We start from the raw sequence: 23,712 nt of genomic DNA on the forward strand, positions 1-23,712 counted from the left end.
AATGCCAAAAGAGGAGGAAGCAGTTTCACAGTGAAACTTTGTAACTTATAATTCCAGACTCACGTTACTTGTAATCAAAAGTAAGCATGGGAAAGATAAAAAGTGGTTCAGTGGCAGAATAAATTAAAACTTATTATCGCCACTATATCATTTTGACAGTTAAGATATTACAAATACTTCAAATTTTTAGCATTAAAGTTATAATTATGAGATGGATTGTGGTGATCCTGGTAAGGAAATCTGGTCAAAATTATTACATTGTCATCAGAAATTGATAAAATAAGCGTGTTTAAAATTGGCAAGCACTTTTAAATGTTACCTGTTTGAAATCTCTAAAGTGATTTTAGTTTAAAATGAATACCCTTAGGAAGTTGGCATAATGTAAATGAAATATGCTTTAACCCATGATGAAAAGAAAGATCAATTAAAAAATGAGTCGATGCTTCTTTCAAGCTCTGTAAATAAAGTAAGTGGCATCGATTAGCTCATCAAAGTTTCAAATTGACTTAAACTTTGCAATTTGTATGTTCTAAAACACAAAATTAGAAATTTCTAGCCTAGTTAAAAAATTTGGATTGACTGACAGCAATTACTTTCTTAAATATTAAATGAATGTCGTGTCTAACGTATACGACGTATATAAATAATTCCAATTTAAGACGTAGAAAAATATTTGAATTATTCGGAAAGCTACCGGTTAAGAGAATTCGATCTCAATAACATCCAAAATTTCTGCTCCTGAAAATAATGATTTTCTTGAACCTACAACTAAAAGTTATTGGCCTGTCCTGTAACGATCATATCTACGAGCGTCACAAAAAATAGAAACATTTATAAAGCATACAAAAACTTTATTCAATAACAGTAAATCAATTCAGCGATTAATGTTTATAACTAATTAGTCAAGATATAAAAAAAAAACACTTTTAATATGCTTTTCTAGCTAAAAATAAATGTTTTGCATGCACATAAAAAACTCAATGTATATAATAAATAAGCATGTGTGCTCCTGTAGTAGTAGTCAGTAATATTATCCAAAGTAATATACATATACATCACCATACACAGTAAATGAAAAAGGACAACAATATATATAGTATAATATGACAAAAAGGAAGCCGGATGTAAAGGAAACCATTGTGCCGCACCTTCAACATCAATAGAATAAGCATTTCCTGTACAGAGTTTCTCGGTAACTGTTGTCTCTTTTCTTCATTATATATTATATTATAACAATACATATATTGTAACATAAATATTATACTTTTAACGATTTCCACTTTCTAATATAGTTTTTGTAAAAAGAAGCAAAAAAAAAAAAAAAAACAAAAACAAAAAAAAACGAGTCATACATTTTATATAAAGTTTAAATAAGATGATCCTAATGTGTTTATGTTTTTTACACATATGGAAATAAGAAGGTGGGATAACACGATAGAACAAAATATTGTTTTTGGGAATTTATAAATAAAATAAATTTTAACAAGTGAAAACAAACAATTGACTGAGTTAATTGTTGAAATACCATGCATAGTCACTGTTGATTTCTTTATCACATAACACATACAAACATGTGACACACACATAACTAATAAAGTATAGTACATATGTAAATGACTTTATAGGTTTCTGCATTACCGACCGACATTTAGTGTATAGTTTGTACACATATTATAAAATTTCCGCCTAATTAGCGCCCTCACGGGTAAACAGTGATGTTTACGAAAAAATGTTTCAAACAAAAGTTGTTTAATTTTTGATAAGAAACATTTTTTACATTTAAACTTTTGTTCTATCTCCAACGGTTTACAAGATGGGTCCTACGGACCCAAGACCCAATTGACCTATGATGCTCATTTACGAACTTGACCTCACTTTTTACGTCCTGAGTACGCTGTAAAAATTTCAGCTCGATATCTTTTTTCGTTTTTGAGTTATCGTGTCCACAGACGGACGGACGGACGGACGGACAACCGGAAATGGACTAATTGGGTGATTCTATGAACACCTATGACAAAATTTTTTTCCTAGCATCATTAGTTTTAAGCGTTACAAACTTGGGACTAAACTTAATATACTATGTATATTTCATATATACATGGTATAAAAATCGTGTTAAAAGAAAAAATTGTTTCCAAACTGAATTTATTGGCACTTCTTCGATGTAAAATTATAGGGCTCTATGGGAAGACAGTATATTTAAAAAATCAGATCATTGTGATATAATATAAAGTATAGAAAATTTCCCTTTTTCTACAGTAGAAATTAGTCCGTATGATCCAAGCGGCTTTTCTTTTTCAGTCTTTATGTATAATAAAAATTATCTGCTTTACGGCATAGTCTTTTCGTGCTTCAACTAAGGAGTTCACTTCTCTCATGTCAAATTTTGCAAGTCAAACTAAATATCGTGTTTTGGTATGAGCACTTTTGGTATGCAAAAATCCCAAATAATCTACTTTGGATACCGAAATTATCCTATGTAAAGTGATATGGCAAATGCGCAAATTCTTAGAAATATATGGTAGTGAAATTATTTTTATAAAATCGAAAAATAACTTATGAGAAATCTTTCTAATTTTTTGAAATAAAAATATTTTTACCACAACTTATACTTCGTCAAAATAAAATGACAGACACTACTTTAAAATGATGGCTTAATCTCTAGGAAAATCTGTGTAATTCTCTTTCAAAATTTCTTGGAATAAGATAATAACTTTGCTTTTAGCACTCAATTGAAAAGAGCGATTTGACGTTGAAAGGAAAATCATACACAAAGATCCAATATAAATTCACATTCTTAAAAAAAAGAGTGTGCAAAACTTGGTTGCTTGTCTCTCCCACTCTGGATATAAAAGTAAATGGCGATGCATAACAAACTAAAACATGACTTGGAGGTACTCGACTGTGGAAAAACTTTATGATATTTTCTTCCCGAATCTTACCTTCTTTATATTTGTTTTCCTTATTTGTTGTTTAAGATTGCACATTTTCTTTTATATAAAGACTCTTGCGGAATCTCCAAAAAAAGAAATTGTTAAAGAATACAAAATTTTTTTTCAAATTTAAGTTTATCTCTATATTTCGATCAGAAATAGTCTATCAATTGAATAACTTCTAATTTCCATTTCTTATATTATAATTTAAGTGTTTATATTTTATTCAAACAAAAAGATAATTTAAGTTTTATAAAGTTGTTTGTTTTAATTAGCATTATCGCATAATAATTTATTAACGTTCATTAAAAAGTTGATTCGTTTTAAATTTACACCTTTGTTTTTCTAAATACAAGCAATACACTTAATTAAATAAATATGATTCATAATTTGTTTTAGTATAAAAGGTATCTTTATTATGTGAAAAAAAATTATAAACAATAACAATATAACGGAAAATATATATATAAAGCTAAATTAAAAAATTTTTCACGAAGAACTTGTGTTTTTTGGCTGTCGAAAAGAATTATATAAATAGCTTGGTGAAACGGGAAGTATGTGACTAGTAATTGTTGAAATATCCCTGTGTAGAAAGTGTTGAATGTCAGTTCTTGAATTATTTTTTATAAATTAAAAGAGTTCGACCGCCATTTATTTAATTTTCGAATATTTTCGAAAGAATTTTTAAGAACTTTTTCGTTTTTCAAGAATGTTTCAAAAGAACATTAGTTGAAGCTACCAGATTTTCAACTATCCCTATATTTTATAGTTTTGGAGAAAATAGACACGAAAGTTATGTGCTTATTTGTGCCGTCACGGGTAAACAGTGATGTTTAGAAAAAAATGTTTGAACCAATTTTTGTGTAAGGAGTATTTATTACTTTCTTACTTTTGTTGTTTCTGTAACTGTTTACAAGATGGGTCCAACGGACCCGAGATCCAATCAAGCTCACTTTTTTCGGCCTGAGAATTCTATAAAAATTTCAGCTTGATATCCCTTTTTGTTTTTGAGTTACCGTGTGGACAGACCGATGCAAAGACGGACATACAATTTCAAAGGAATTTATTAGGATTATACGAATGTCTATACCAAAATATTGTTCGTATCATTCAATATTTTTAAGCGTTACAAACTTGAGGCTAAACTTCGTATACCTTATTAAGTATATTTCATATAAACTGGCTATAACATTATGTATCAAGGCCATTTTTTACTGGTATCGGGTTTGGATTAAATTTTCTACAAAAAAAGTTAATATCATATTCAGGAAAGATAGGAGTGTTTTAACGGATTGTCAGACAGATTTGATCTTTCCGCCGCACATATAATAAATATTCTGAAAAATATATATAGGTACTCAATTTTTTTCAGATTTTTCTTTTTCGTTCAGTTTAAAAGGTCTCTCTCTCTCTTATTTGAAAAAAAAAATTTTCAACACATATATTCCATATATTCGGTGACTTGAATAAAAAATAACAGATATTTTCATTGATTTCTTAGGTATTTGCATTTAAAGAAATTTCTTAGAATGTAAGAAGTCTAGATTCCCCAAGAATATAAAAACACCAACGTTTACGTTGTAGGGGAAAGTCTGAACAAAAATGAGACTGACTGACTTAATGGACTGTATGAAAAATAAAATTTGTGGGATTTATGGCACCACGTTGATAACTTCGACCATACAAAGAAACCATGCACTCAAAATTTGCCAATAACATCCAAAAAGCACATTACAATGATATTGTTACTCTGATTATTTTAAATTGAGTTTAGTGTTGAAATACTACAGATAACACCCGATTAGCACGTGGTAGCACTCAAAAATATGATTACCGAAAACCGTTAAATTTAAAATGTGTGAATTACGCAAAGACGAAAAATATAGAATTATATGAAAAAAACACTCTTAACTGATTCGAAATTATTTTGGAGGGAATATGATTCTCCTCCAGAAATTAGAGATTGAATACGATTTAAATTAGAGTTTGAAATTAAACTTCGAGAATGGCGTTGAGAACGTGTATCTCAAGCCCGAGTATAAACAGAACAGTAATTGATTAATGATTGATTAGCTAGCAGCACCTTTTTTTACAGTTGTAAATTGTAAACATATTTTGAATATTGTAGGTGCTACCAACTAACAATCATTTAATTGTAAAGAGACAGAACTTTAGGCAGCGTTCAACAGGTTCATGGTTGAACGGCCTAAACAACAGTTATTTAATATTAAGATTCATTAAAAAAAATTTGCTTGAACCCTTTTAAAAAATCAGCCAGTATATTTTTTAAAATACAATTTTGAAGTAAGATTTAGTGAAATTGAAAATAGGTTTATTTTCGAAATATTTTAGACATAATTTAATTTATTATGTCACATGTTTGAAAAAACAATATTTTCCTCTTTGGTTGTGAATTTGATTAAGAAAATTCGATTACATAACTATGTAACACATCTTTTGGATTTGTCATTCTATCAGTAATCTGTATAAAGAAATCAAGTTATTTTGATTATGTAAAACTGCTTATATATATGTCTATGTATAATATATAAATAGATACGTGCAAGGTTAAAGCTTCATCCTAGGCTAAGCTACACAAGTAACCTAACCTTACAAATGAAGAACTGGTGTGTTTGTGTTCTGTATGTGTAATCCAAGTGAATTACAGTTCGTCGGAAAATTTAAAACATGCTTATGAAACTTGAATTTGTTAAAATAATTTCAATTTCTTTATTACTTACTAATAGTTAATTTGGGTATTTGATAGATTGCCTGTTTTTCGACAAAATAGATCAACGACTGATCAACTAGATTACTTTTATTCTTTGAGCAGAAAAATTTTTAACTACTAAGATCATATACAGGATGTTTCAAGCAGAATAGTAATTCTTTTAAGATTCTTTTAAGTACATATTTAGCGACCCACAATACAATCAAGCGTTACAAGAGCGGATATAAATCTGTAGTCCTGTAGCGCTTGAAAATAGGACCCAAGAAACTTTAATGTTTATTTTGTGTTCTTGAATACGTACATACAATATTATTTCTTCTGAAAAATTCTGTATTGATGGGCTTAAAAGCCGCCAATTAATTACTTTGATAGCACAAGACTTCAAATTTTGTCCAGAAAATTCATTTCATTTGTTTAAACAGGTGTAAATTTTTATAAGTCTTCAGTTTTGAAAGTGGATTAAAGTGCAGATAAAAAAGAAAGAGCCTGTGGGGAGAGTGTTTTAACGAACCTATTTTGCCATTTTTAATCTTTTTTTTTTTTTAATTAAACTTGAATATTTGTATCTTTACCCTCGTGATGATAGATTAGCTCGCGCGTTCTACACATGCGTCAAATATTTTGCACGATAAATATTATTTAATTTGAGTATGAATCATAATCATATTTATTAATTGTGACGATTTTATATAGATAATAAATACTTATTGGTTATGTACCAGTAAGAATGCTTTCAATAAAAATTAAAATATATTTAAATAAAAAAAAAAGTTATTTACAACAACGTAATTTGCATTAATTAAACTTATTATTAAGATTAATTAATAATTATTTATTATTATCACTAAAATTATTACACAATTAAATATTATACCATTGCAATATTTCTGACGAATAATTTACAACGATTTATACCGTACCGAGCCAAATATACATAAACTAACAAAATTATCTATCTCCGGATTTGTAAGGAGAAATCCTTACAATTTACAAGGGTTTGAAAAAAATATGCTTTTTACAATTATACATAGGTTGAAAAATCTGAAAAATTCATAATTCAAAAATAATATGAAAAAAGAAAAAGTTTGAAGCACATATACCATATGAAAAAATAAACTTATTTATGTTTTAAATCGAGCGTGAGCAAAATGCTCAAAACGGGATTGAAACGAGTTAAATATTGCATTTAGTAAGGATATAAAAAAGTTTGAATATAAGCATCCCTTAAACACTTTTGTAACTAAGGGTAATTTCAATAGAATCTCATGATGTGGATACACTTTGAACATTTGATATCTGAATTATCAATCTACTGCTGTTTAGTTACGTGTAAGGGGGGTAAAGTACAGTATAAGCGGCGAATGGTGTATCAACCACAACTTAACGTCTAAACAACCTCATCTGATAAATATCTAATGGCAGACATTTCCTAGCACTTACATAGAACAAGTATTGAACATACATACACATCGAAACAAGTTAGTACTTAAGGTAGTAAGTGCTACATACATGCTACACACTTACTAGAATATCTCTATAAATGAGATACGATAAGTATCTTCAATAATTCTGGTTACTAGAAGTGAGCATTTTGAGTTTAATACAGGAATCAATAATTATTAATTCATTATGTTTGGCAAAACGTTAAGAAGCTTATTTCTGGACATTTCAGACTTGATGGAAAATTGTGATTATATATCCTTCACGCCAAGCACCAGTACTATGAGTAAACAGTCATGTGGCTTAAAAAACAATTATGGTGAGACAGTTTCTTTTTTGCAAAGATTTCAATACCCATAAAAGTTCTGCGAATCAAATATATACGAATAAATTTATCCCCATATTAAGTGATATCATGAATATCAAAATAATTGCATTTTATTTCATGGTGGAAATTCTCTTTTCCGGTGGAGTGAATAAGCACCTCAGGCAAATAAATGGCCCAAAAAAAGATAAAGTTAAAATAGCAACAGTTGAAAACAGTGCCGACAAAATAACCGATGTAAAAATGTAAACAATCTCTTGGAATTGTCTCTTAAGGATAAAAAATTGAATCATTTTTATATTTTTGAATTGAAAACTGAATAATAATTTTTAAGTTACATCTTCTATTCTTATAATTAGTCCTGGTCTGTAAATTTCGATGTGCTTTATAAGTCTATGAATAGTTTATAAGTCGTTGAATTGCACTAATAAGTAAGAAAAAAAGTTCATAATCGATTCCGCTAATTCACACGATTCATAAATACTTACATCCAAGACGATTTCTCGGAGTTTTTCGGTAGAAGAATATCTGAGAATTGTTCCACAAGAAATAGTTACTAAAGTCTGCAATTGATTTGATTCTTCTTAATCTAAAAGTTTTATTATATTTAAAGGCAAAATTTTGAAAGAAGTACCAAAAGTAAAGCGAAAGGCGGAAATACAAATATAAGGTATAATATAAACAAAGTATATTATAGAATGTTCCATAAGTCTTAAGTCACTCTGTAATTAGAAAAAAACTCCCAAAATATGGAAAAGAGAGAGGAAAGCTACCAATTTTTCATTTTGGTGAATGTCATGGATGATATTCTGCTATTTATTAATTATGAAGGTACCTGCTCCATGTTAGAAATCACATTACAGATTCTTAATTATAAGTTTATGAACTAATTATAAGTACCGATTTCAAATTAAATAAATATAAGTTATTACGAAATTTTTAGGTATATTCTGTTTGGGTTAGTCAGAACAAAATATCAAACTTCATTTTATCAATTTTTTTTTTTTAAATATTTTAGGCAGACTCAAAAGCCATACATTCGATGACTGCAACTTTTATTTCTCATTTAATGTGCTAAAGAACTTAAAAATGGCATAATTTGGCAAACGACTTGTGAAATTTAGGAAACACCATTTTTGAATCTAATATCACTGTATTTTGAAATAAAATATATTTGATGCTATAAGCGATTTTAGGGATTAAATAAATTAGATGAAAGTAGAAAGTTGTAAGCCGGTGAGGAAGTGAAAAAACATTCACCTATATAATGAAAATATAATTCACATTTACTTCCGTCTAGTGAATTTCCTTATACTAGGTATATGGTTTATTCCATATATAGTTAAAGTAAACAAGTTAACAAGAGGGAAATGTTAGATTTGAAGCTTTCATGAAAATATATATGGAACGTACAAAATCTTTTTTACTAAGTGTTACAGAAATTCTCTGTAAGTTTCAAAGCATAACATAATTTTTCATTTTAAGCACATTTTATTACGTAATATAGATATTTTTGTTGTAAGAAATAAGCCAAGGATTTTGAATCTGCAAAGTCGATTTGTATTGGGAAATCAAACTTAGGACTCTAGGAAATAAGCTTTTGAAAATAATGGATAATGTAATGAAAATTACCACTGTAGGTAATATTTGTATTAATAACCGTATCGTTTGAACAATTTCAGAAAAGACAATCATTTGTTTTCTTGGATGGATTAATGATAATGTTTTCACAATATTATTGACGGTCATGTAACGAGAAGTACATTATTGTGCCTGAAATATAAAAAAAATACTTTAGAAAAAAATGGATGGCAAATTACTTAGAAATATTTATATGGATTACTCCAACTATTTACTTTGAAGATCATAAAACTGCGTCAGAGCAGAATATTCACCAATTGATACGCTTACAAAAACCATGTAGGTACAAATTGTTGCTAAACTGTTTCCTAGATATGATTGACTACGATATTTCTCATAGAAAACTAATAAACCCGAGGAAACCTTAAAAAATTCTCAAACAAACATGTACTGTGAGAAGAAATTTATAATTTAACATGAATTTGAAAAGGTCCTGGGTAAGACTAGGTTATATCGGGGGTCCACGAAGGTACACTTAGGCTTTAGAGCCCATTGTAATATCATATAATGCGTTTTACCACTTTTTCCGCTGGTAACTTCATTCGCCAAAATGGATCTAAAATTATGGAAGGGAATAAAATAATAGACTACAGGTCCCTGTGTGGCCCAGAGTCCTTTCAGTGGTCACAAACATTTAACTCGTTGATACTCGCGTCAACCATTCGGGAATATTTAGTCACGTGATAGAGCCCATTGTGATACCATATAATGTGTTTACCACTTTTTCCGCTGGTAACTTCATTTACTAAAAGGGATCTAAAATTTAGGAAAGGGAATAAAATAATAGACTACAGGTCCCTGTGTGGCCCAGAGTCCTTTCAGTGGTCACAAACATTTAACTCGTTGATACTCGCATCAACCACAAGTTTTTTTTTTTTAACTTACTGAGTACGACTTATATTAAACTAACGAAAATTCAGGAACAGGCCCGAAAATATTCAAGAGTCTGCTTTTACCTACAGCTTTACTCTCGTGATTCTCACAATTTCTCACAGAAGTAATAAAAAATATTTAATAAAACTGTTTAGGTTTTCAACCGATAGGTTGAAAAAATTTGAAAATTGATAAGTTTATATGAAGTTAAAAAAAGCTTCATCCACAAATATCAATTGAAAAATAAAAGTTAAATATAAAAGCGAGTGTGAGCAAAATGCTCACAAAACGAGATCTGATGGGTTAAACTTAACGCTAAGATAAAAAAACTTAAAAGAAATTTTGTTAGCGACGGATTAAACTGTGGTCTCAATTTGGGCATATTTAATTTTTACAGAATTTTCCCTGTGTCTAAAACATCTTGTACATCTGTAAACGTAGGTGGTATAGATAAATGATACTTTTACTATTTTCAAATATATCTGTAGTTTCTTGTAGTTGAAATTTATTATAACATACATATAACGTTATCAATTTACATATATCGCTTTCAAGTCGTCGTCTTATATAATACATTCCTGTTTCCTAGTGACTACATACTGGATAAAACGCCCTTGGAACATCTGAAATAATCTATCTACAAGGTTTACACATATACAATACATATATACGTTTGGGATATTATGTTACACTGTATAGCAAAATGCATCATGCAATTGCAATCCAATAAACAATTTGTGAATGGTTATTGGAAGATCGCCAAAAGTTATTTTCTTGATTGTAATATTTCATTTAAAACAATGTAATATATATATTTTATTATATATGTATATATATATATATATCTTAAAGACTTTCTTTGTGTCAAAATTATCACATGGTATAAATTCTAAATTTCCGTATATTTTCAATGGCATGTAGGTGTACAACACACATGTGACCCAATAATCTCAAAAAATGATTTATTAATATAAAATGACCTATTTGTTTTCAAAAATGCTTCAAATATTTGAGAAGTTTTTGAATTGGATATATGACTGATATTGAATGGAATTTTTTTGGAATTATGTTCCTTATCGCAAGAAAACAAAAAAAACTGCAACATACACCAAAAACTGACAAGTAGATTACCTAGGAAACAAAAAGTATTTCATCGATTCAGGTTCCCGTGAATTACAGTCAATTTGTACTTTTTGTCAAAATTTTAGATTTTATCATTTAAAAAAATTGGGTGAAAGTTATCAGAAAGTTAAAGATAACATATGTGCTCACATATCGGGTTTACTAATAAATCAGAAGTGTGTCTTTAGATCTTATATATATATATATATATATATATATATATATATATATATATATATATATATATATATATATATATATATATATATATATATATATCGTAAAAAGTCGTATAAAGTCGTAAGTTTGTAACTCTTAAAATTTTAGTATTGTTGTTCATAAATCCTCTAAAGTCTGTCTGTCATTCCACCCATTTCTGATCACGATAACTAAAAAACGAAAAGAGATATCAAGCTGAAATTCCTAAAGCGTGCTCAGAACGTTAGAAATGAGTTTAAATTCGTAAATGAACAATATATGTCAAGTGAATCTTGGACCCATCTTTTAAACCGTTAGAGATAGAATAAAATTTAAAAAATGTTTTTATAAGAAAATAAACAAATTTTGTTTGAGACATTTATTTGTTAGCATCACTGTTTACCCGCGTAAGGGCGCATATTGGGATAAAACATTGGTGTCAAGTTTCTCCAAACATATAAAAGATAGAGAGTTAAGATTTTTCAGATAGCTTCAACTAGTTTTCTCGTGAAAGAATATCGAAAAACAGAAAAAAAATTATGAAAAATGCTTATATTATTGAAACCATATTAATGGCGAAAAGCCACAATAATTTTGTTGGTTTTTTAAATTATTATAATTCATAGCAAAAAAAATTCAAGCACTGACATTCGACAATTTCTATACATGGTATTTCAACAATTAACTTAGTCAATTGTTTGATTTCACTTGTAATTTGATCGTTTAGAATAGACCCTATTCCTAAATATTCATTACTGCTTTCTATTTGCATCATAAATATATTTTTTAAAGAAACCACCTTTTTTTATCATTTGAAATACGCCAAATTTTTAGCTATGGTATTCAATTTTTGCGAAATTTAATTCCACTAAAACTAATTCACATACATATGAAAATATCATTTGAAAGTCACATTCATTTATTAATTATTATTTCATTCTATTTACCTTATTAATATATTTTTCTAAGAACTCACCTATTAAACTATTTCAAATGGAAATTTTTGTGTGGCTATGGTATTCAATTTTTGCGAAATTTATTTCCACTAAAACTAATGTACATACAGTAGAAAATATCATGTAGTATTTATAGAGAAAAAATAGTTAAAAAAAATTTAGTTTCCTAAAATTATAATGAATTTTTTAACTAACCAACCTTCATAGTTCTTGGTATCAGGTTTCTATGACAAAATAAAATACAAATAGAATATTATTTAATTTTAGAAATAGTTTTGTTTTCAGTCTAATAATTTTATATATTTTTTAATACACTAGCAAATTAAAAATATTTGGTTACGTGAGAGTGAGGATTAATAAATAATTCAAACAAATTGATTTTTGATAGATTTTTAACATTTTTACAATCACAAATTTTTTTAATATCCTGACTTCGAATTTGAAAGCGTGAATAATTTTAAAACAAAATAATCATATTCAAATTCATTAATTATACTGTAAACATTTGTTGAATTAATTCTTTGCATATTTTATATGACCATTTTATATAGAAATAAACTTATTTTACCAGTAAGAATGCTTTTAATAAAAATTATAGTAGTAAGTAAATCATAAAAAAGTAGCTTACAGCAACGTCATCTACATTTACTCAACTTTTGATTCAAGTAATTTTATAATTATTAATAAATATCGCATTAAAATAATTTTCACTAAAATGAATCACAAATATATATTACCACAATATCAAAATTCTTTACAAAGAAATTTCAGCGACTGGTACTGCGAATTTCCAAAGGTTTTTTTTTTGCATATATTTTTTTTCTTGTGGTAAGAGAAATTTTCACAATTTCTGAAGCTCTTGAAAATAATATATTTAAAACAACTGTTGAAAAATAGGTTGAAAAATTCATAATTCAAAAATAGATAAAATTATAGACGATAAAAGTTTCAACCACATATACCATTTGAAAAATAAAAGTTATTTATGTTTTAAATCGAGCGTGAGTAAAATGTTCAAAAAAGGAATGCTGACAGGTTTTTAAATTAAACAAATTAATTTTACTGATTCCAAATAACATTTCCAAAGAATCCAACTTGATTTTGGTATTTATATTACATAAAGTACAAAAACTAAAATAAAAAGTATAACTCAATTCAGTTTTTTGTACAAATGTTATTTTTGTTTGTTATTTTAAAAATCTCTGTGTGTTCTTTTACTTTTAGTACAGTAAAAGAAGTTACTAAATTCGGTTAATAAAGGAAAATGAAAGAAACCGTTCGCATTTGGCTAAAACCTCATGGAATGTATTTCTTAGGTGTCAAATATCATTAGTAACGCATGAGGTAGTGATGCAAATGTATCTTTTTGTTAATAACCAATAAATTTTTAATAAAAAAGTAATACTTAGCAACTTTTATGAGGAAACTGTTAGGTGTTTGTCAAATAATCTAAAACTACTATACATGTATAACGTATTCGTAATTCAAGTTTCCTATTTATTATTTCTGTAAGTCAACTTTAATATTACTCGTTCGATTGAATTATTGTTGATTAACAATAGAAACATTTATGTCACTAACTCATGCGTTATTTATGATATTTGACACCTAAGAAACACATTCCACGATATTTTTACGAAATGCAAGCGGTTTCTATCATTTTCCTTGATTTGAAAAATCTTTAACTGTACTATCTGTATACATCTTGTGTGTATGATGGTTTTATATATTTTTATCTACGATTACATACATATCTAAGCACCAAACGTTTGCATTCTATTTCATCCTTGTATGCATATAGCATCATCATGCCATTGTATGTATGTATGATAAGAATCTAAGCTACAGAATTTAAAATTCATTACAAATGTTAAATCTTTTTGTATACAACATATATGTAATTTATAGAATATACACACTATACAAATATAAATATAAACCAATAAGTAAGCGAATTATATTTCTAGTCAAGGTTGGAAGATGAGGAAAAATTAAGTGGAACAGTAAGATACAAAATGTCATAATTGCCCAAAAATATTGTAATATTAATTCCTTTAATACAACCTTGGTCGGTTGCTTAGATAATTCTACTCAAGTATTAGGATCAATGCCCAACACTTTTTTGAAGGATATTTTTTAATTGAATTTATAGTAGGTTTTTGGTAGTACATACTAGAATACAATAAATAATTAAAAAAATAATAAAAAATAATTTTATTATTGCTGTATGACTACAAGTTTTATTATATTATCTCAAAATTTTCGAACTTTTGTTCATTCTGAAGAGATTTACATTTTTTAATGTTATAAAAATTCATAAAACCAATTATCGATAATATTTATGTAAATAAAATATTCAAAGATCCGAATTAGGATCGACCTTCACCCATCTGTTTACCGAATGTTATTTTTTATTAAATGTAAAATATTAACAAATATCCCTGCAATGGGTTACCTAAAAGAATGTGGGCAAGATAGATACCTAAAAGATATTGTATCTTGTATATTTACCGAATTTTGTGCTACTTGAAAGTAAAAGCTATAGCGCGTATGTAGTAACTGAGTTGTCTGTGTCTTTTCGTTCACTGTTGTCGCACATATGTAAGTTGATATTAGTAATTACGTTCATCTGCTAATTCATTGACTCTCATATCTAAAGAAAGATAATTTTATTGCAAATACGGTGATATATGATTATCCACGAAATATCGGTCGAAAATAAAGTTTACTTGCTTTCCAAGTTTTGATATTTTTATTAAAAGTAGAAATTATCTTATTTTTTTATGCAACCCAGGGATACAGGGATATTTGTTAACATTTTACATTTCATAAAAAATATGATGGGTGAAGGTCGACCTTAATTCGGATCTTGTACTAAAAAGTAATGGTCGGAAAATAAAAAATTGTTTGAATGATTTTCTATAAATTTACTCAATATCAAAGTTTCCAAATTTCTTAACACTAAGAGAAAAATTTTAGGCTATATGTTTTTGCAGTATTATTCTGGCAATCATGTTAAATGGATCTACTTGCTTCTTAAAGCTTCATATCGAAAATATTAATCAAATCAGACTGAAAAAGTGTGAAATATCCATGATCAAAAAACATCTTCACAGTTATAGTAGATGATTTTGATAACCGTCTTTTAATACATAACATCTAAATAGTTGATTCTTCAAAAAAGTATATAAAAGGACTATAATCTCAAAACAATAGATAAAACCACATTATCAGCAAATTTTCAATGATAGGTGTTCATTTTTTAAGGTTATATGGACAAAACTTGTACAGTCAATACAAAAATTGCTTGAAATGTATTCTTACAACTCAATAATTTTCAATTACTTAATGAATGAAGTTTGATTTTCTGAATTCGCTTGTTGTTTATTAATAATCCTATCCAGAACAAAATATATGCATTTTAAGATTTTCCTTTATATTGAAATTAATTGAAATTATCTCGCAAAGATTTTAAAATTTCCATTTTATCACCAAAAATTAAGCTCTTAAGGCAAAATTCAATTTCCAGTCTCACCTCATTTTCAATAATACTTTAAATGAATGACAATGAACTTTTTTCATAAATATTCCGTATAAAAAATTCCATAAAATATATTTGGAAATACCATTCGTTTTAAATGGTTTCAATTCATTTTATTAGCCTATGGCGCCTTAACTATATATTTACATGTGTGGTATAATATATGGTAAGTTTTGCATAGAAAAATCATACCATATAATAAAGCAATCTGAACAGCTTATATTGGATTTAGTATATCTATGCGTTTCCATCCGCGTTCATTTCAGCCTATATCACATACACTTTAAACTATGAGTATTTTTGCTTGTTTATAGAGGTGATTTTTTGTTTGTTTTGGAAATAAGTCAAGTATACTTGATGTACAAGCCAACTTTTAACCTTATCTACTACCTTTGTTTTCTTAAGACATGTAGTAAAAAAGTAGATTTAGTAAATCTTACATAGCAATATAAAAGCTTAATTGTTAATGTGCTCTTGCAATGACAAAAAATTTTAGCTTTTACCCTCTGCTTAAACCATCTAAAAGAACACAATCTGTGGATTCCTTTCAAATCTTTTGATTAGCTGAGAATTCTCTCTTTGTACCTACTGTCCCTTATTTGCGGTTGTGATCGTAGACAGCCCATAACCTCTCCTCGTTATGCTGCCACTACTCCATGTACCCTTTGGAACTATTTAAGGACAGAAAGAGTACTTTAACGTCAACGGACTTCAAGTCAGAGGAATCTTCAAAGAAAAGCTGACTCAAGTGAGTATATCTCTTTATGGCAAGAGCTGGCCAATGGCAGAAAAAAAAGACGTTGTTTTCCCCTACTACTAACTGTGAAAGTCCTGCAAGATGCACTGATAGGCCCAGTATTCAAAGGCCAGTGCTATGCAACGATGAAGGCGCTTTGATGCGGAATAAGATCTTGGGAACGCCTATGATTTTATTCCGTCCATAACTGTCTTGGAGTACCCCAAGTGCTTAACTTTCCTGTATCCAAGATAGGTTTTTCATAAGATTTTTTCAATCAAAAGCAGCTTGCACTTCGCCAATACCCACTGTGAAAGTCCTGCAATAATCAAGATGCACTGATGGACCCAATCTTTGAGCGAGCTTACCGCATAGCCAGTATCCGGTAATAGCTGCAACGATGGAGGCCTATGATTGTACTCCGACTATATCTGTCTTGCATTACCCCAATGGCTTCCTCTCCTCCATCTAAGAGAGGTTTTTCATAAGATCTCCATCAAAAGCAGCTTGCACTTCGCAAAGGGAACTCTCTGATGTCTATTAATGCTTGTGTCCGACATTCTAGTGTCCTTTCTAGCAAGCTTGTCGTCTTCACAATGCCCTGGTACCCATATTCGATTTACCTGATGAATGATAGTTTGTTCCAAATAGAAAGTGTTTCAATTGGCTAACATCAGACAGATAACGTGAGATAATTTATTCTGTAACTATTTTTCTCTATCCCTTTTCAAAATGAATTATGATATCATGTTTAATTTGATGCATACTCGTAACAAATAATTCGTTTCATTTAATTCATACACGTTTATTATTAAATTAGTTTAAAAAAATTAAAAATTTATTATTGGTTATATATAGTATAAAATTTCATATAACAAATCCCAACGTGCTATTTCACATATAAAATCAAATTAAATATTTATCGTTACAGCTTTTTTGTGGTTATACAGTTAAATCTTCAAATAACACATCCTGTAAACACAAAGTTTACACTCAACAACAACAACAACAACAACAACAACAACAACAACATAGCTGGTTCAGTTCAGAATGTATATGTGAATGATATTGGAGGGAAGAAGTATGTTAGAGAATGGGTTGCAAAAGGAAGTTATAAAATTCGATTACAGAAAACTGCATATATTAAATGAAATGAAGGAGAGTTTTAGAACACTGTATGTTATATATATTTTATTATATGAGGTACTTTTGTACAGGGTATTCTAAAATGGAATACTTATTTGTGTTTCGTACTTACTCAAAGAACAAAGAATATGGTTTTTGAAAAATTAATCCATAGATATATTTATAAATACATAATTCGAATACTTTTAGAAATGGGGTACTTTCGGTAGTGAAAAATAAATTATGAAATTTGAAGAAAGTTAAAATTTATGTAAAAAGATACTTAAATATTCTGATTTTGAGTCATAAGAGCACATTTTTCTTTTATAATATTAAAATTAAAAATTTTTAAATTGTATATCACGAGAAATAAAACGCGGGCAAGCCCTGATGTGATGTCATATTGGTATGAACCATAGACCGTCAGTTAGTTCAGTGTAGCCAGCTGGGCATATTGTATCCATAGATAATAAATATTTATATTTATTATAATTAGTTGTCTATAAATATATCTGTCAAACTTATCGTGTTATTGGATTTTAATGCTAAGAAAGACTCTATCTGGCGATAGAAAAAAGAACTATTGTCAGAACGCCAAATATAGCACAGCACATTAAAATGTATAATAAAGCATATATCTCCTGCCTCTTTAATCATTGAAATAATCAGCTTATTGTAACGAGAATGGTTAACATTTTTTTTACTCGTGGCGCTAACATCTTAGCATTAAAATCCAATTTCGTTTTTGACAGTTTAAAAAAAGTTTAAAATTTAATTGAAATTTTTGGCAAGAAAGCGTGATTATTTTTAAGAAATAAATTTTGGTGGCTCTTTATTAGCAAAATCAACGTTTTGAAGTACTTTTTCAAATATAGTAGAATACCCTGAGGCCTGTTTGAAAGGAAAGAGTAAAATAAATTTTGCCAATCCTTCCATTCCTGATACTTTGTTTGTATATTATTAGAGAATTGTATCTGTAAACAATGCGCCATGTATAACCGAAATAGTTCCCAGTACAAAACGTTATTTTTTAATTTATGACCACACGTTCCAAACTTCGTTTTGACCTTACTTTATATTGTTATGAAAATCGAAAATGCTCCGTTTTCAAGTTTGCGGTCTCTCAGTATGTCAATTGAACCGTGTATTGATTGTTTACGAGCACATATCGCACAGGTTTTGTGCGATAAATGTAAAGCAGCCTTGGTTGAGGCTACTATACGTAAAACATCAATTTATTTGGGTATTGATCAATGATGACGACATGATTAAACGTGCTTGAATTTAATATATTATCCAATTTTGTGTTTGTTTAAATAAGGGATAATCCTGATGTATAATTGGTCATATTACCCATAATAATGTAAAACTAGACTTGAACCATGAAAAAATTTGAAAGTAAAATTAAAATTGATTTCAAAACGAAGAAGTTAATTGTAATCAAAGATGGCATTCAAAGGTTTTCCATGTCCTTTTAACAAAACAAAGTTTTATGATGTCACTAGTGGATGTCTTCCTCTTTGTTTAATTAGGTAGTACCTAGGTGACCGAGCTTTACTCGGTATTTTTTGAGTTAAAAAGGCACCAATTTTATCACTAATATTAGAGCCGTTTAAAATGTCTCCACAGAAATACCAATTTGAAAGTACCTTATTTCGTCGCCAATAGATGTCAGGGAGAGGCAAGAGGCATATTGTGCAGTCAATGTTTAACTTTTTTCTATTTTTCCAAGCCGTTTCCGAGATGGCTGATACATCTTGTATATATATATATATATATATATATATATATATATATATATATATATATATATATATATATATATATATATATATTATAGAAGAATCGCTCGTTTAAATATATAAGATTATAAACGTTCATATCTTGCATACTAGAAAAGATTTAAACCAACTTCAGTTTTCCGCACTCACTTCCTGTGAGAATTCTTCGCCGAAAGTGAAAAAAAAATTATTCCGATCCCCAATTGTTGTGCTGGCTTGATAGACCAAAAAGATGCGCATTCAGATGTTCTGAAACACCCAGTGATAATATACTTTACTCAAATAAAGCACCATGAGAAAGAGAGGGCTTTTTACTAGGTCTCTTCACCAATTTTATACAATAATTTTGTGTGCACCATCATGCTTTATACATAGATTGCTTTATATGTTGTGTTGTTGATATACAAATGTGTAGCGTGAAATAAGGCAAAATCAACCTCAGAAAATGTATACACAAAATAACTTCCTTCATCACAACCTCATACCACCATATGTAGCTTGTGTACGTTATAACTAGGACGATCATTAACGATGCCGACATATCTAAGCGAGATGAAAAAATAAACTCGTCATCTTCATCGTGTACAAAAAAAAAAAGAAGGAAATTTAATGATGAAGAAATGAGGTAATATGAATTTTAATGCCTCAGGCGATGGACTAAATTTTGAAGTTCAATTTTTAGCTGTATTATTAATATTATTAATCAACAATGGGAAGTTCTTCTAATCGATCAGATAATCCCTATCGAAACATATCTTTACATTTCATGGCCAGGAAAATGTATTAACACCACTTTAAAATGCGACTCTGTGTGTAAGCTGTTGTTTTTATTTGCGCTCTTGTGGAATATTTTATCGTTCACGATTTCTCGTGAATTTTTGCGTAGTAATATCAATATTTACTGAATAGATTGCCAAAATCGACAATTAACAAGTGAAAACAAACAATTGATAGATTTAATTGTTGAAATACATTGTATAGGCAGTGTTGATTACGCAATCGTTTTTTTTTTTTTTACGTCATGTAAGTAAAAAGATAGCCCCTTTTGAGATAGCCACACATACTTATATGTCACACACATATAACTGATATTAACGCTATAAAAATTTCAGCTTGATATTTATTGTCGTTTTTGAGTTATCTTAGCGACAGACAAGCGCACTACCGAAAATGGACTAATTAGGTGATTTAATTAACACCTAAACCATAATTTTGACCGTAGCATCAAGTTTTAAGCGTTACAAACGTTGGGATTTAACTTAGTATACCTTCATATATTTCATAAATACATGGTATAAAAATGGGCGATTAAAATTGGAAGTTTTCAGTTAATGTTAAGAAACTGGAAAATTTGATAATACATTTTTTTAAAACAATTATTTAAGATAACTTAGGTTTTTAAGACAACAAGATCTTCATTGACAGTCTGGTAAATAGCAGCGATTCTACAAACGCTTTCAATTGATATGGTTTCGTAAATTTTTTTTTTATGAATCTAAAAGCAACCTTTGCGGTTTTTGCAAGAACTTTAGCAAAGGATAAAGAAATCTTATTGTTCACTTGTAGCGACGCAAGTATAAATACTTCTGAATTAAAGAAAGTACGAAATAGACCCAACGTAACGATATAATAAAGGTATCTTATACAAATACTGACTGACTTACTGACTGACTGACTTGTAACTTTCACTGATTTAGGTGAAATGTTGTTTTATTTACGATAAAATTATAATATTGTAATGGAAATTGATGTTTATGTCATATATTTTAAATTCATATTACTTAGTTACAAAGTTATTTTTATTACAAATTTTGTCATAAATTTCTAGAAAAGGGGTGATGGTTGTATTTTCAGTTTAACGTTTATATGTATTTATGAGTTTGTGTGTGACTGAGAGTGTGTGTGTACATGCATGTAAGTAAGAAATATTTATGGCAGTCTAGTAAAATCTAGAGTAATTTTACAACTTGAATTTTTAAAATATTGTAATTGAGAATGGTGTAAAGATGATTTTTATTTACATGTACTACGTTAAGAGGTTAAACACAATAAAACTTTCTTTTCTTATAAAATTCCTTTAATCAAAAAAATACACTAATTGGTAGTATCTATTTTAAAATTCGAGATTAAGGCAAGGCCATACATGAAAAACATTAGGATCGTCAAGTTTTCCTTTATTTTGGTTTATAATCACCTAAACACATAACTTGTAATGTGAAATTTAATTTATTTGAATTTAAATTAATTTAGATCTCAAGATTCTTGAATCTGAAATGGATTCAAAGGTATATCTGGGAAATTGTATGTCTGATCAAATTTTTATGAAGATTTTTGTTAATTTTGGGCCACAATTAGCGAAAATCGTGACTTTCATTGAAATAGAAGATAAATGCATTTTTTTCGAACATTTTTGAGTATATCTATGGAATAAATACGCGATAAAATTTTGTTTCACAATTTATATAAAATTTTTCTTTATAAAGTAACTGGGATCTAGAAGTGTAAAAATCGATATTACGTTAAATCACTTTAATTAAAGAGAATAAAAAAAAATTACACTTGCATCAGGACTTGAACGCAGACTTCTTGAATTTATGCCAAGCACCTAATCTAGTTCGCCAAAACGAAGTCTTTCAATTCTCATTTATTTAAGATTACTTGACAAGATATTAGTCTATACCTATATGATTACGCTATTGTATCATAAACATTCATTGTAAATAATCTATTACCGAAAGGCTTTAACGTTTAAAAAAATTGTATGCAAAAACTAGCAAACAAAACATGAATGATAAATTAAAGCACTTTATCTGGAAAACCATAATTCTGATTAAATTTTCGCCCATTTTTTCGTTCATTTTAGATCATTCTTGATATTTTTGGAATGCATAAATTACATAAATAAACAATATTATACTTTCGCAAAAAAAGTGGGCAAATACATTATTAATAAGCAGGTCAATTTAATTTAGTTCTATGAGACGTCAATTAAAATAAATTTAGAGTTTTTTTTAGCGATTGCCGAAGAAAATGGAGCTATTGCTTTTGTACTGATGGTGGAATTTGGGAAAAATTTCTTCAAATGTTCATAGATCCTACCTATTATCTAGATGTCAAAAAACTCTTGCGGCTCTCTATAAACTCTGTGTAAACTCTCTATTCGCAATTTAAGTCCGATTTGAATAAAATTGGTATCAAGAAGGGTTTTGGTATTTGAAAGGCCAATTTCATTAATGAGAAAAATCGACTGATAAACAAGGGGTGGGGAGATACGCAAAGCACAAAATTTTGTATTTTTCAAAAAAAAAAAAATATTTTTGTATTTTTATCAGTTTAAAGCAAAAAAGTTATCTTGTGATTTTTTCTCTTGACGCTTAGTTTTCGAAATTAAAATTATTGATAAATCAAAAAAACAATGTTCGATTATAAGATAATGTGTTTTTTTCCATCCCTGAGGGGATTCGCTTAGCTAACGCAGCTTCTGTGCTACGAATTTTTTTTTATATAAGTACCTACATTAATATTTCAGTGTTATGCTCTGAAAGTGTATATAGATGATGAGAGTAAGTTATACCCATAGGAATAATGCAATGGTATGATTTACCACTAAAAAAAACTTGTTTATTGAGTAGGTTAATTTTATATTTTCCTAAAATGCTCTCGGGAAATGAAAATATTATGATGAATTGGTTGGAAAATTATTATTGACAAAAAAAATATATTTTCAATTTATTTTTCTTTTTGCAAGTTTGATATTTGCTGTGATTTGGAAATGCATAAGGTTTTACAGTTTAAAAAAATTCTTGAAAAAAGCAACCAAATTTTTGGCGTAATATGTTGAAAAAAAATTTTTTCTTGGAGATTTTCCAAATATTCCGTTAAAATTTATCATTTTTCAACGACGAACTGTCTTGATGTTTTTTCCGATTTTCATATTCAACTTGGGCTTATTTTAACTGTTGAAATGTCTATTTTAAAATGGTCTATCTATGTGTTTGGTTTACTTTTCATTCAACCGCTTAAAATCCTGAAAAACCGAAAAAAACTATTTTTCGTCTGTAAACACGATTACGCCAAAACGAAAAGAGATATCTTCTGTATATATGAAAGCTTGGAAAAGTGAAGTAATTTTTCTAATGCCCTAAAAAACAACTCATATCATATTTTCAGGGAATTTTTCATAAAAATTCGATTATAATTTAATGAATGAATGATCGAAAGTAGTTTCTTCCTGTGACTAACGAAAATTTCGAAATTCAATGTGGGTAAAATATATTCATACAGAGGTTTTGTGGCATTCATACCAAATT

Source organism: Chrysoperla carnea, chromosome 2 (assembly GCF_905475395.1).
Source record: "Chrysoperla carnea chromosome 2, inChrCarn1.1, whole genome shotgun sequence".
In the NCBI taxonomy this organism is placed as follows: domain Eukaryota; kingdom Metazoa; phylum Arthropoda; class Insecta; order Neuroptera; family Chrysopidae; genus Chrysoperla; species Chrysoperla carnea.